The sequence below is a fragment of the Oncorhynchus masou genome, chromosome 13 (assembly GCF_036934945.1).
Source record: "Oncorhynchus masou masou isolate Uvic2021 chromosome 13, UVic_Omas_1.1, whole genome shotgun sequence".
NCBI lineage: Eukaryota > Metazoa > Chordata > Actinopteri > Salmoniformes > Salmonidae > Oncorhynchus > Oncorhynchus masou.
The window spans coordinates 874257-889164 of record NC_088224.1 but is presented as its reverse complement, the minus strand read 5'-3'; the positions used below and the strand labels follow the sequence as shown (position 1 = coordinate 889164).

The 14908-nt window shown below is 41.7% G+C and overlaps 1 pseudogene; it reads left to right on the top strand.

The window, feature by feature from the left end:
* The window catches only part of LOC135551331 (disks large-associated protein 2-like), a 42871-nt pseudogene extending 28278 nt beyond the window's left edge, over positions 1 to 14593 (top strand).
* The last annotated feature ends 315 nt before the right edge of the window (positions 14594 to 14908 follow it).

The following is a 14908-nucleotide window of genomic DNA, read 5'->3' as shown; positions in this document are numbered from 1 at the left end:
GTTTCAAAACAATAAAGACATTACAAATGTCATATTATATATATATATACAGTGTTTTAACAATGTACAAATGGTAAAGGACACAAGATAAAATAAATAAGCATGGTTATATGGGTTGTATTTTCAATGGTGCATGTTCTTCACTGGTTGCCCTTTTCTCGTGGCAACAGGTCACAAATCTTGCTGCTCTGATGGCACACTGTGGAATTTCACCCAGTAGATATGGGAGTTTTTAAAAATTGGATTTGTTTTCAAATTCTTTGTGGATCTGTGTAATCTGAGGGAAATATGTCTCTCTAATATGGTCATACATTGGGCAGGAGGTTAGGAAGTGCAGCTCAGTTTCCACCTCATTTTGTGGGCAGTGAGCACATAGCCTGTCTTCTCTTGAGAGCCATGTCTGCCTACGGCGGCCTTTCTCAATAGCAAGGCTATGCTCGCTGAGTCTGTACATAGTCAAAGCTTTCCTTAATTTTGGGTCAGTCACAGTGTTCAGGTATTCTGCCGCTGTGTACTCTCTGTGTAGGGCCAAATAGCATTCTAGTTTGCTCTGTTTTTTTGTTAATTCTTTCCAATGTGTCAAGTAATTATCTTTTTGTTTTCTCATGATTTGGTTGGGTCTAATTGTGCTGTTGTCCTGGGGCTCTGTAGGGTGTGTTTGTGTTTGTGAACAGAGCCCCAGGACCAGCTTGCTTAGGGGACTCTTCTCCAGGTTCATCTCTCTGTAGGTGATGGCTTTGTTGTGGAAGGTTAGGGAATCGCTTCCTTTTAGGTGGTTATAGAATTTAACGGCTCTTTTCTGGATTTTGATAATTAGTGGGTATCGGCCTAATTCTGCTCTGCATGCATTATTTGGTGTTCTATGTTGTACACGGGGGATATTTTTGCAGAATTCTGCTTGCATTTTGTGAAGTCTTGGTTGGTGAAAGGACCCCAGACCTCACAACCATAAAGGGCAAAGGGCTCTATAACTGATTCAAGTATTTTTAGCCAAATCCTAATTGGTATGTTGAAATTTATGTTCCTTTTGATGGCATAGAATGCCCTTCTTGCCTTCTCTCAGATCGTTCACAGCTTTGTGGAAGTTACCTGTGGCGCTGATGTTTAGGCCAAGGTATGCATAGTTTTTTGTGTGCTCTATGGTAACAGTGTCTAGATGGAATTTGTATTTGTGGTCCTGGTGACTGGACCTTTTTTGGAACACCATTATTTTGGTCTTACTGAGATTTACTGTCAGGGCCCAGGTCTGACAGAATCTGTGCATAAGATCTAGGTGCTGCTGTAGGCCCTCCTTGGTTGGTGACAGAAGTACCAGATCATCAGCAAACAGCAGACATTTGACTTCGGATTCTAGTAGGGTGAGGCCGGGTGCTGCAGACTTTTCTAGTGCCCGCGCCAATTCGTTGATATATATGTTGAAGAGGGTGGGGCTTAAGCTGCATCCCTGTCTAACCCCACGACCCTGTGTGAAGAAATGTGTGTGTTTTTTGCCAATTTTAACCGCACACTTGTTGTTTGTGTACATGGATTTTATGATGTCGTATGTTTTACCCCAACACCACTTTCCATCAGTTTGTATAGCAGACCCTCATACCAAATTGATAAGCTAAATGACTTAAATGTAATGTAAAGACCCTCATACCTTTTTGAAATCAACAAAGCATGAGAAGACTTTGCCTTTGTTTTGGTTTGTTTCGTTGTCAATTAGGGTGTGCAGGGTGAATATGTGGTCTGTTGTACGGTAATTTGGTAAAAAGCCAATTTGACATTTGCTCAGTACATTGTTTTCATTGAGGAAGTGTACAAGTCTGCTGTTAATGATAATGCATAGGATTTTCCCAAGGTTACTGTTGACGCATATTCCACGGTAGTTATTGGGGTCAAATTTGTCTCCATTTTTGTGGATTGGTGTGATCAGTCCTTGGTTCCAAATATTGGGGAAGATGCCAGAGTTAAGGATGATGTTAAAGAGTTTTAGTATAGCCAATTGGAATTTGTTGTCTGTACATTTGATCATTTCATTTAGGATACCATCAACATCACAGGCCTTTTTGGGTTGGAGGGTTTTTATTTTGTCCTGTAACTCATTCAATGTAATTGGAGAATCCAGTGGGTTCTGGTAGTCTTTAATAGTTGATTCTAAGATCTGTATTTGATCATGTATATGTTTTTGCTCTTTATTCTTTGTTATAGAGCCAAAAAGATTGGAGAAGTGGTTTACCCATACATCTCCATTTTGGATAGATAATTCTTCGTGTTGTTGTTTGTTTCTCTCTCTCTCTCTCAATTCAATTCAAGGGCTTTATTGGCATGGGAAACATGTGTTAACATTGCCAAAGCAAGTGAGGTAGATAATATATAAAGTGAATATATAAAGTGAAATAAACAATAAAAATTAACAGTAAACAATACACATACAGAAGTTTCAAAACAATAAAGACATTACAAATTTCATATTATATATATATTATATATATATATATATATATTATATATATATATTATATATTATCTCTCTCTCTCTGTCTCTGTCTCTCTGTCTCTGTATCTCTCTGTCTCTGTCTCCCTCTCTCTCTCTGTCTCTCTCCTCTCTGTCTCTCTCTCTCTATCTCTCTCTCTCTCTGTTTCTCTCTCTGTCTCTGTCTCCCTCTCTCTCTCTGTCTCTCTCTCTCTCTGTCTCTGTCTCTCTCTCTGTCTCTGTCTCCCTCTCTCTCTCTGTCTCCCTCTCCCTCTCTCTCGCTCGCTCTCTCTCTCTCTCTCGCTCCCTCTCTCTCTCTCTCTGTCTCTCTCTCTTTCTCTCAATTCAATTCAATTCAATTCAAGGGCTTTATTGGCATGGGAAGCATGTGTTAACATTGCCAAAGCATATCTGTCTCTCTCTCTCTGTCTCTTCCTTTCTGTCCCCGGGTGTCACACTCTCACCCTTTTCCGGGTGTATACACAGTAGTCATGGTTACACCCAGTTATTATCGAAGTTGAATCTGACAAAGGAAAAAATTCCCTCAATCTCCCTCATCTGTCTGTCTCTGCATGAATAGTGTCCGTGTGTATTTACAGTAGATACAGCCCAACCCTCCTCCCCTCCTCTCCTCCCAGGCGTGCTCGGTTCAAGCGCTCCAACAGCGTGACGGCCGGCGTCCAGGCAGACCTGGATCCAGATGGGGGTTACCCAAGCCTCACCATCGCTGTTCCTACCCAGGATAAGCGCCCCCAGTTCGACTGCTCCTTCCAGAGACACTCCTCCGAGCCAGGGTCAGCCGACCAGTATGCAGAGTACCACCGCACGGTCAGTGGTTGGGTTAGTTAGTTAGTTCGCTAGTTGGTAAGTAAATGAGCTAGTTGATTAGTTAGTAGTTAGTTAGTAAGTTAGTTGGATAGCAGTTGGTTAGTTACTTAGTTGGTTAGTTTATTAGCAGGTATTTATTTAGTTAGTGTAACGGCGTTCGTCTGTTGAAGGAGAAGCGGCCAACATGCAGCGTGGTGGTTAGTCATGTTCTTTAATGAAAATGAACTAGACATGAAATAACTTAAATATACAAAACAACAAACAGAACGTGAAACACCTATACGGCCTATCTGGTGATAACAAACACAGAGACAGGAACAATCACCCACAAAATACTCAAAGAATATGGCTGCCTAAATATGGTTCCCAATCAGAGACAACGATAATCACCTGCCTCTGATTGAGAACCGCCTCAGGCAGCCATAGACTATGCTAGACACCCCACAAAACCCCAAGACAAAAACATACCACAATAACCCATGTCACACCCTGGACTGACCAAATAAATGAAGACAAACAAAATATACTTCGACCAGGGCGTGACAGGTAGTTAGCAGTTAGTGAGTGAGTTAGTTAGTTAGCAGTTAGTGAGTTAGTTTGTTTGTTAGCAGTTAGTTAGTTAGTTGGTTCGTTTATTTGCAGGTATTTGTTTCATTAGTTAGTTAGTTAGCAGTTAGTTAGTTAGCAGTTAGTGAGTTAGTTAGTTTGTTTATTTGCAGGTATTTGTTTCGTTAGTTAGTTAGTTAGTTAGTTAGTTAGTTAGTTAGTTAGTTAGTTAGTTAGTTAGTTTGTTTGTTAGCAGTTAGTTAGTTAGTCTGTTAGTTAGTTAGTTGATTGGTTTATTTGCAGGTATTTGTTCTGTTAGTTAGCAGTTAGTTTGTTAGTTCGTTAGTTAGTTAGTTTGTTAGTTCGTTAGTTAGTTAGTTTGTTAGTTCGTTAGTTAGTTAGTTAGTTTGTTAGCAGTTAGTTAGTTAGCAGTTAGTGAGTTAGTTAGTTTGTTTATTTGCAGGTATTTGTTTCGTTAGTTAGTTAGTTAGTTTGTTTGTTAGCAGTTAGTTAGTTAGTCTGTTAGTTAGTTGGTTGGTTGGTTTATTTGCAGGTATTTGTTCCGTTAGTTAGCAGTTAGTTTGTTAGTTCGTTAGTTAGTTAGTTTGTTAGCATTTTGTTGGTTAGTTAGCTAGCTATCAATTAGGTAGATAGTTAGTTAGTTAGTTTGTTAGTTTGTTAGTAGCAGTTAGTAGTAGTTAGCATCTCAAGCTCCTGCGTGAGGATAATATGCAACGCCAGTTTGGCTGCTTTATGTTTGTTATTTTCAATATTTTCAATGTTATTTTCAATACATTTACATTTACATTTAAGTCATTTGGCAGACGCTCTTATCCAGAGCGACTTACAAATTGGTGAATTCACCTTATGACATCCAATACATCATTAAATGACTTATCTACTTCCTGTCCTCTTCATCCCCATTGGGACATCAGTACATCATTAAATGACTTATCTACTTCCTGTCCTCTTCATCCCCATTGGGACTTCAGTACATCATTAAATAACTTATCTACTTCCTGTCCTCTTCATCCCCATTGGGACATCAGTACATCATTAAATAACTTATCTACTTCCTGTCCTCTTCATCCCCATTGGGACATCAGTACATCATTAAATAACTTATCTACTTCCTGTCCTCTTCATCCCCATTGGGACTTCAGTACATCATTAAATAACTTATCTACTTCCTGTCCTCTTCATCCCCATTGGGACATCAGTACATCATTAAATAACGTATCTACTTCCTGTCCTCTTCATCCCCATTGGGACATCAGTACATCATTAAATAACTTTTCTACTTCCTGTCCTCTTCATCCCCATTGGGACATCAGTACATCATTAAATGACTTATCGACAATTGAAGTTTGAGGGTTACATACACCTTAGCCAAATACATTTTAACTCAGTTTTTCACAATTTCTGACATTTAATCCCAGTAAAAATTCCCTGTTTTAGGTCCGTTTGGATCACCACTTTATTTTATGATGTGAAATGTCAGAATAATAGTAGAGACAATTATTTATTTCAGCTTTTATTTCTTTCATCACATTCCCAGTGGGTCAGAGGTTTACATATACTCAGTTAGTATTTGGTAGCATTGTCTTTAAATTGTTTCACTTAGGTCAAACATTTCAGGTAGCTTTCCACAGGCTTTCCACAATAAGTTGGATGAATTGTGGCCCATTCCTCCTGACAGAGCTGATGTAACTGAGTCAGGTTTGTAGGCCTCCTTGCTCGTACACACTCTTTCAGTTCTGCCCACACATTTTCTATATGATTGAGGTCAGGGCTTTGTGATGGCCACTCCAATACCTTGACTTTGTTGTCCTTAAGCCATTTTGCCTCAACTTTGGAAGTATGCTTGGTGTCATTGTCCATTTGGAAGACCCATTTGTGACCAAGCTTTAACTTCCTGACTGATGTCTTGAGCTTTTGCTTCAATATATCCACATAATTTTCTTACCTCATGATGCATCTATTTTGTGAAGTGCACCAGTCCCTCCTGCAGCAAAACCATCCCACAACATTACGCTGCCACCCCTGAGCTTCACGGTTGGGATAGTGTTCTTCGGTTTGCAAGCCTAACCCTTTTTCCTCCAAACATAACGATGGTCATTATGTCCAAACAATTCTATTTATGTTTCATCAGACCAGAGGACATTTCTCCAAAAAGAACAATCTTGGTCCCCATGTCCAGTTGCAAACCGTCGTCTGTATTTTTTATGGCGGTTTTGGAGCAGTGGCTACTTCCTTGCTGAACGGCCTTTCAGGTTATGTCGATATAGGACTCGTTTCACTGTGGATTCCTCAGAATCTTGACAAGGTCCTTTGCTGTTGTTCTGGGATTGATTTGCACTTTTCGCACCAAAGTATGTTCATCTCTAGGAGACAGAACGTATCTCCTTCCTGAGCGGTATGACGGCTGCATAGTCCCATGGTGTTTCTCCCAAGGATGAACCAGTCTATTAAAAAAAAATTGGAGGTTTTGGCTGATTTATTTTGATTTTCCCATCACGTCAAACAAAGAGGCACTGAGTTTAAAGGTAGGCCTTGAAATACATCCACGGGTACACCTCCAATTTTACTCACATGATGTCAATTAGCCTATCAGAAGCTTCTAAAGCCATGACATAATTTTCTGGAATTTTCCAAGCTGTTTATATGCACAGTCAACTAACTTAATGTATGTAAACTTCTGACCCACTGGAATTGTGATACAGTGAATTATAAGTGAAATAGTCTGTCTGTAAACAATTCTTGGCAAAATGACTTGTGTCCTGTAGTAGTAGATGTCCTCACCGACTTGCCAAAACTATAGTTTTTTAACAAGACACTAGTGGAGTGGTTGAAAAACTAGTTTTAATGACTCCAACCTAAGTGTATGTAAACTAGTTTTAATGACTCCAACCTAAGTGTATGTAAACTAGTTTTAATGACTCCAACCTAAGTGTATGTAAACTAGTTTTAATGACTCCAACCTAAGTGTATGTAAACTAGTTTTAATGACTCCAACCTAAGTGTATGTAAACTAGTTTTAATGACTCCAACCTAAGTGTATGTAAACTAGTTTTAATGACTCCAACCTAAGTGTATGTAAACTAGTTTTAATGACTCCAACCTAAGTGGATGTAAACTAGTTTTAATGACTCCAACCTAAGTGGATGTAAACTAGTTTTAATGACTCCAACCTAAGTGTATGTAAACTAGTTTTAATGACTCCAACCTAAGTGCATGTAAACTAGTTTTAATGACTCCAACCTAAGTGTATGTAAACTAGTTTTAATGACTCCAACCTAAGTGGATGTAAACTAGTTTTAATGACTCCAACCTAAGTGTATGTAAACTAGTTTTAATGACTCCAACCTAAGTGTATGTAAACTAGTTTTAATGACTCCAACCTAAGTGGATGTAAACTAGTTTTAATGACTCCAACCTAAGTGGATGTAAAGTAGTTTTAATGACTCCAACCTAAGTGGATGTAAACTAGTTTTAATGACTCCAACCTAAGTGTATGTAAACTAGTTTTAATGACTCCAACCTAAGTGCATGTAAACTAGTTTTAATGACTCCAACCTAAGTGTATGTAAACTAGTTTTAATGACTCCAACCTAAGTGTATGTAAACTAGTTTTAATGACTCCAACCTAAGTGTATGTAAACTAGTTTTAATGACTCCAACCTAAGTGTATGTAAACTAGTTTTAATGACTACAACCTAAGTGTATGTAAACTAGTTTTAATGACTCCAACCTAAGTGGATGTAAAGTAGTTTTAATGACTCCAACCTAAGTGTATGTAAACTAGTTTTAATGACTCCAACCTAAGTGGATGTAAACTAGTTTTAATGACTCCAACCTAAGTGTATGTAAACTAGTTTTAATGACTCCAACCTAAGTGTAAGTAAACTAGTTTTAATGACTCCAACCTAAGTGTATGTAAACTAGTTTTAATGACTCCAACCTAAGTGTATGTAAACTAGTTTTAATGACTCCAACCTAAGTGTATGTAAACTAGTTTTAATGACTTCCGACTTCAACAGTGCTTCCTGTCCTCTTCATCCCCATTGGGACTTCATTACATAATGATAATCCCTCCTCTTCATCCCCATTGGGGCTTCATTACATAAAGATAATCCCTCCTCTTCATCCCCATTGGGACTTCATTACATAATGATGATCCCTCCACTTCTTCCTATTAAACAACACAAAGTTACAATCTTCACTTAAAACTATCCTCTCCATCAAACTAACTTGACTTGCTTTGAATTAAACCCTTTTATTCTTTTAGGGAGCTTAAGTCACAAACTTCCTCAATCAGGTTCTGTGTTGAGTTGTTTAATGTTGAGCCTTAGTTTATCAACTAGTATAACTGGTTGTTTAATGTTGAGCCTTAGCTTATCAACTAGCATAACTGGTTGTTTAATGTTGAGCATTGGTTGTTTAATGTTGAGCCTTATCAACTAGCATAACTGGTTGTTTAATGTTGAGCCTTAGCTTATCAACTAGCATAACTGGTTGTTTAATGTTGAGCCTTAGCTTATCAACTAGCATAACTGGTTGTTTAATGTTGAGCCTTAGCTTATCAACATAACTGGTTGTTTAATGTTGCATAACTGGTTGTTTAATGTTGAGCCTTAGCTTATCAACTAGCATAACTGGTTGTTTAATGTTGAGCCTTAGCTTATCAACTGGTTGTTTAAGCATAACTGGTTGTTTAATGTTGAGCCTTAGCTTATCAACTAGCATAACTGGTTGTTTAATGTTGAGCCTTAGCTTATCAACTAGCATAACTGGTTGTTTAATGTTGAGCCTTAGCTTATCAACTAGCATAACTGGTTGTTTAATGTTGAGCCTTAGCTTATCAACTAGCATAACTGGTTGTTTAATGTTGAGCTAAGCCTTAGCTTATCAACTAGTTGTTTAATGTTGAGCCTTAGCTTATCAACTAGCATAACTGGTTGTTTAAATGTTGAGCATAACTTAGCTTATCAACTAGCATAACTGGTTGTTTAATGTTGAGCCTTAGCTTATCAACTAGCATAACTGGTTGTTTAAATGTTGAGCTTATCCTTAGAACTTATCAACTAGCATAACTGGTTGTTTAATGTTGAGCCTTAGCTTATCAACTAGCATAACTGGTTGTTTAATGTTGAGCCTTAGCTTATCAACTAGCATAACATAACTGGTTGTTTAATGTTGAGCCTTAGCTTATCAACTAGCATAACTGGTTGTTTAATGTTGAGCCTTAGCTTATCAACTAGCATAACTGGTTGTTTAATGTTGAGCCTTAGCTTATCAACTAGCATAACTGGTTGTTTAATGTTGAGTCTTAGCTTATCAACTAGCATAACTGGTTGTTTAATGCTTATCAACTAGCATAACTGGTTGTTTAATGTTGAGTCTTAGCTTATCAACTAGCATAACTGGTTGTTTAATGTTGAGCCTTAGCTTATCAACTAGTATAACTGGTTGTTTAATGTTGAGCTAAGCCTTAGCTTATCAACTAGCATAACTGGTTGTTTAATGTTGAGCCTTAGCTTATCAACTAGCATAACTGGTTGTTTAATGTTGAGCTAAGCCTTAGCTTATCAACTAGTAGAACTGGTTGTTTAATGTTGAGCCTTAGCTTATCAACTAGCATAACTGGTTGTTTAATGTTGAGCCTTAGCTGGTTGTTTAAAGCCTTATCAACCATACTGGTTGTTTAATGTTGAGCCTTAGCTTATCAACTAGCATAACTGGTTGTTTAACTAGGTGGTTGTTTAATGTTGAGCTAAGCATAACTGGTTGTTTAATGTTAGCCCTTACTAGCATAACTGGTTGTTTAATCAACTTATCAACTAGCATAACTGGTTGTTTAATGTTGAGCCTTAGCTTATCAACTAGCATAACTGGTTGTTTAATGTTGAGCCTTAGCTTATCAACTAGCATAACTGGTTGTTTAATGTTGAGCCTTAGCTTATCAACTAGCATAACTGGTTGTTTAATGTTGAGCCTTAGCTTATCAACTAGCATAACTGGTTGTTTAATGTTGAGCCTTAGCTTATCAACTAGCATAACTGGTTGTTTAATGTTTTATCTTTTCAACTAGCATAACTGGTTGTTTAATGTTGAGCCTTAGCTTATCAACTAGCATAACTGGTTGTTTAATGTTGAGCCTTAGCTTATCAACTAGTATAACTGGTTGTTTAATGTTGAGCCTTAGCTTATCAACTAGTATAACTAGGTTGTTTAATGTTGAGCCTTATCTTTTCAACTAGCATAACTGGTTGTTTAATGTTGAGCCTTAGCTTATCAACTAGCATAACTGGTTGTTTAATGTTGAGCCTTAGCTTATCAACTAGTATAACTGGTTGTTTAATGTTGAGCTAAGCCTTAGCTTATCAACTAGTAGAACTGGTTGTTTAATGTTGAGCCTTAGCTTATCAACTAGCATAACTGGTTGTTTAATGTTGAGCTAAGCCTTACCTTACCTTTTCAACTAGCAAAACTGGTGGTTTAATGTTGAGCTAAGCCTTAGCTTACCTTACCTTATCAACTAGCATAACTGGTTGTTTAATGTTGAGCTAAGCCTTACCTTACCTTAGCTTATCAACTAGCATAACTGGTGATTTAATGTTGAGCTAAGCCTTACCTTACCTTAGCTTATCAACTAGCATAACTGGTTGTTGCTACTGGTTGTCTCCAGGTGCACACCCAGGGCCAGTGGACCTACAGAGAAGACTCTGTCCAGGATGGTTACGCTACAGACAACCACCAGATCCCCCCGCTACCCCCGCGGGCCCACTCCCCCCTACCTCTCGCTGCAGACCGTGGAGGCTGGACAGGTACACCCCAGCCCTCGCTGGAGGGGGGCCCCCGGAGTCTGCCTGACTCTGGTCGCGCCTCGCCCTGTCTGAGAGACGGAGAGTTTTTCCTACGCCTCCTTCAGATGGAGGTGGAGAGGATGGAGGGATGGTGTCAGAACATGGAGAGAGAGGCGGAGGAGAACGATCTGCCGGAGGAGGGTGAGGAAAGGGGAAGGAGGGGGGGAGACGTTGGATGAGGGGTGGGGACTGTCAGAAAGAGGACTAAGTTATAGGAAATACGGACTGGTTTAAACCTCAGCTCACAAATTACACACGTTTTACTTTCTACTTCCTGTGTACTGACTCCCCCTCTTCCTGTTTCCTGTGTGTTTCCTGTGTGCTTCCTGCTTCCTGTGTGTTTCCTGTCCAGTTCTGGAGCTGATCCGTAACGCGGTGGGCAGTGCCCAGATGCTCATGTCTCAGAAGGTCCAGCAGTTCTTCCGTCTGTGCCAGCAAAGCGTGGTGGGTGTGTGTGTGTGTGTGTGTGTGTGTGTGTGTGTGTGTGTGTGTGTGTGTGTGTGTGTTTGGTTTTACTACCCTTGTGGGGACCAGAAATCCTAGATAGTAAACCAAGGGGAAGAATCTCATACAAGCGGGGACATTTCAAGGAAAAAGCCTATTTTAGGGTTAGGGGTTAGGTTTAGGTTAAGGGTTACAATTAGGGAGTGTCTGTGTTCTCTCTGTGTTCTCTGTCTACCTATGAAGAACTCTGAAGAACTAACTATGGCCATTTATTCTACAGTTTATTCACAGTTTTCTCCTAACTGGTTCTTATGATTCCCACCCTACTTATAATTTTTTTTTTTTTTTACCCTTCCCTCACCCCTCCAGGACCCTCAGCATACCCCCAGCCCACCTCTCAGGACCTGTCCGGGCTCTGGGACCTGCTCCAGCTCAACATGGAAGACGTCAGGGTCAAGTTCCAGGACCTCCAGAGGCTCAAGGACTCCGGCTGGAGGCTTCCCCAGACAAGAAGGTGAGAGCTGGGGTGTCGGCTTGACCCTGCCTCCTGATCCTGGTTCATTCCCCAGAGTGGCAAGATGGCGGTGTGTCAGAGAGTGGCACAGATGGTGCTGCTGCCCCGCGAGCAAGCCCTGGTTGTGAAACTGCACAACGTCATAAGAAATTGAGGAGCGAGGCTTTGAGCCGAAATGGCATTGAGCTCTAAAGCTTTGTGTTAGTTCTGAATGAAAGGAACTGAGCCTGTTTGAGCTCAAATGACTGAGTGTTGTTTCCAAGTTTATGGCAATACTTCTGACATACAGAGCATTCAGAAAGTATTCAGACCCCTTGACTTTTTCCACATTTTGTTACGTTACAGCCTTATTATAACATTGATTGCATTTTCCCCCTCAAATCTACACACAATACCCCATAATAATGACAAACCAAAAACAGGTTTTTAGGATTTTATGCAAATGTAAAAAAAAATGAACAAAAAAAACTTAAATATTACATTTATATAAGTATTCAGACCCTTTACTCTGTACTTTGTTGAAGCACCTTTGGCAGCGATTAAAGCCTCAAGTCTTCTTGGGTTTGACGCTACAAGCTTGGCATACCTGTACTTGGGGAGTTTCTCCCATTCTTCTCTGCAGATCCTCTCAAGCTCTGTCAGGTTGGATGGGAAGCGTCGCTGCAAAGCTATTTTCAGGTCTCTCCAGAGATGTTCGATCGGGTTCAAGTTCAGAGACTTGTCCCGAAGCCACTCCTCCGTTGTCTTGGCTGTGTGCTTAGGGTCGTTGTCCTGTTGGAAGGTGAACCTTCACCCCAGTCTGAGGTCCTGAGTAGTTTTTTATCAAGGATCTCTCTGTACTTTGCTTCGTTCATCTTTCCCTCGATCCTGACTAGTCTCCCAGTCCCTGCCACTGAAAACATCCCCACATCATGATGCTGCCACCACCATGCTTCACCATAGGGATGGTGCCAGGTTTCCTTCAGACATGACGCTTGGCATTCAGGCCAAAGAGTTCAATCTTTGTTTCATCAGACCAGAGAATCTTGTTTCTCATGGTCTGAGTCCCTTAGGTGCCTTTTGGCAAACTCCAAGTGGGCTGCCATATGCCTTCCTTCTGGCCACTCTTCTGTAAAGGCCTGATTGGTGGAGTGCTGCAGAGATGGTTGTCCTTCTGGAAGGTTCTCCCATCTCCACAGAGGAACTCAGGAGCACTGACCTGGTCCTTCTCCCCCGAGTGCTCAGTTTGGCCCGGCGGCTGACTCTAGGAAGTGTCTTAAACTTCTTCCATTTAAGAATGATGGAGGCCACTGCGTTCTTGGGGACCTTCAATGCTGCAGAATGTTTTGGTACCCTTCCCCAGATCTGTGCCTCGACACAATCCTGTCTCAGAGCTCTATGGACAATTCCTTCAACCTCATGGCTTGGTTTTTGCTCTGACATGCATTGTCAACTGTGGGACCTTATATAGACAGCTGTGTGCCTTTCCAAATCATGTCCAATCAATTGAATTTACCACAGGTGGTCTCCAATCAGGTTGTAGAAACATCTCAAGGATGAACGATGGAAACAGGACACACCTGAGCTCAATTTCAAGTCTCCTAGCAACGGGTCTGAATACTTATGTAAATAAAGGTATTTCAGTTGTTTTTTGTTGTTGTTTTTTTTACAAATTTGTTTTTTTTAAAGTAAATATTTTTTGCTTAGTCATTATATTGTGTGTAGATGGATGAGTAAAACGTAACAAAATGCACTATGTTGTTTATTTACATCTGAAATATTGTTTTAGGAGAGACAGGAAGTTCTAAACTCCCAGTAGCAACTATGATCTATTGTTCTTCCTCTGTTTATTCACACACTGGTCCATACTGGTGTCTTTATTTGGTCTGAATATTCTGTCTTTTTTCCCTTTGTATTGTTTAATGGTTTTTACATCTCATTACTTGTCTGTCCACCGCTACAATCTTCTATTTGTCCTTAATCCTCTCATTTTCTCACTCAACCCTTTCCCTCATTCTCCCATGACCCTGCTCCATCCTTCCATAATGTCCACCCCCATCCCCCTCTTCCTCTCATCCCCCCTCCCCTCATCCCCCCTCCTCTCATCTCCCTCTTCTCCTCATCCCCCTCTTCCCCTCACCCCCTCATCCCCCCTTCCTTATCCCCCTTCCCCTCATCCCCCCTCCCCTCATCTCCCTCATCTCATCCCCCTCTTCCCCTCACCCCCTCATCCCCTCCTGTTATCCCCCTCTTCCCCTCATCCCCCCTTCCCCTCATCCCCCTCATCCCCCTCCTCTCATCCCCCCCTCTCATCCCCTCTTCCCCTCATCCCCCTCACCCCCTCTTCCCCTCATCCCCCCTTCCCCTCATCCCACCTCTCCTCATCCCCCTCATCTCCCCCTCCTCTCATCCCCCTCCCCTCATCCCCCTTCCTCTCATCCCCCTCTTCCCCTCATCCCCCCTCCCCTCATCCCCCTTCCCCTCATCCCCCCTTCCCCTTCCCCCTTCCCCTCATCCCCCCTTCCCCTCATCCCCCCATTCCCCCCTCATCCCCCCTTCCCCCTCATCCCCCCATCCCCCCCCATTCCCCATCCCCCCTTCCCCTCATCCCCCCCTTCCCCTCTTCCCCCTCAGGATGACAAGAAGCTTCCTCCCCCACTACCAAAGAAGCCAGCTGGGGGGGTGAGCGGCAGTCTGCGTGCCGACAGCGTCAACGACCCCTCTGTGGAACGAGGGGTAGGAGGAGGCGGAGGGGTGCTGGTGATGGCCCGGAGCGGGAGTGTGGGACGGGCCGTGCCTGTCCGGGAGAAGTCCTTAGACCTGGGGGACAGACAGAGGACGGAAGCACGCAGGAGAATGCTCCAGACCAAGAGGTCCTCTTCCTTCAGACAGAACTCGGCCACGGAGAGCGCCGACAGCATCGAGATCTACATCCCAGAGGCTCAGACCCGGCTCTGAACATGGAGATACAGCCCTTTATCCCAGTGAACAGAACCGACCCGACGCCAAGGACAGCCTAAATATAGAGATATAGCTAGCTATCCCACCCTAGAACGACCACAACCATTAAGATCTACATCCCGGAGGCTCAGACCCGGTTCTGAACACTGGAACCAACTAAACGTGGAGATACAACCTATTCCCTGAGGATCCTAGATCAACCAAAACTCTCCCAAGTTCCATACACTGATCCCCCCCCCCCCTCCTCTCCCAATGACGATATAGGCCATACTGACTTTCTCAAGCCTTCACTGTTGGGGGATGCTGGGTCCC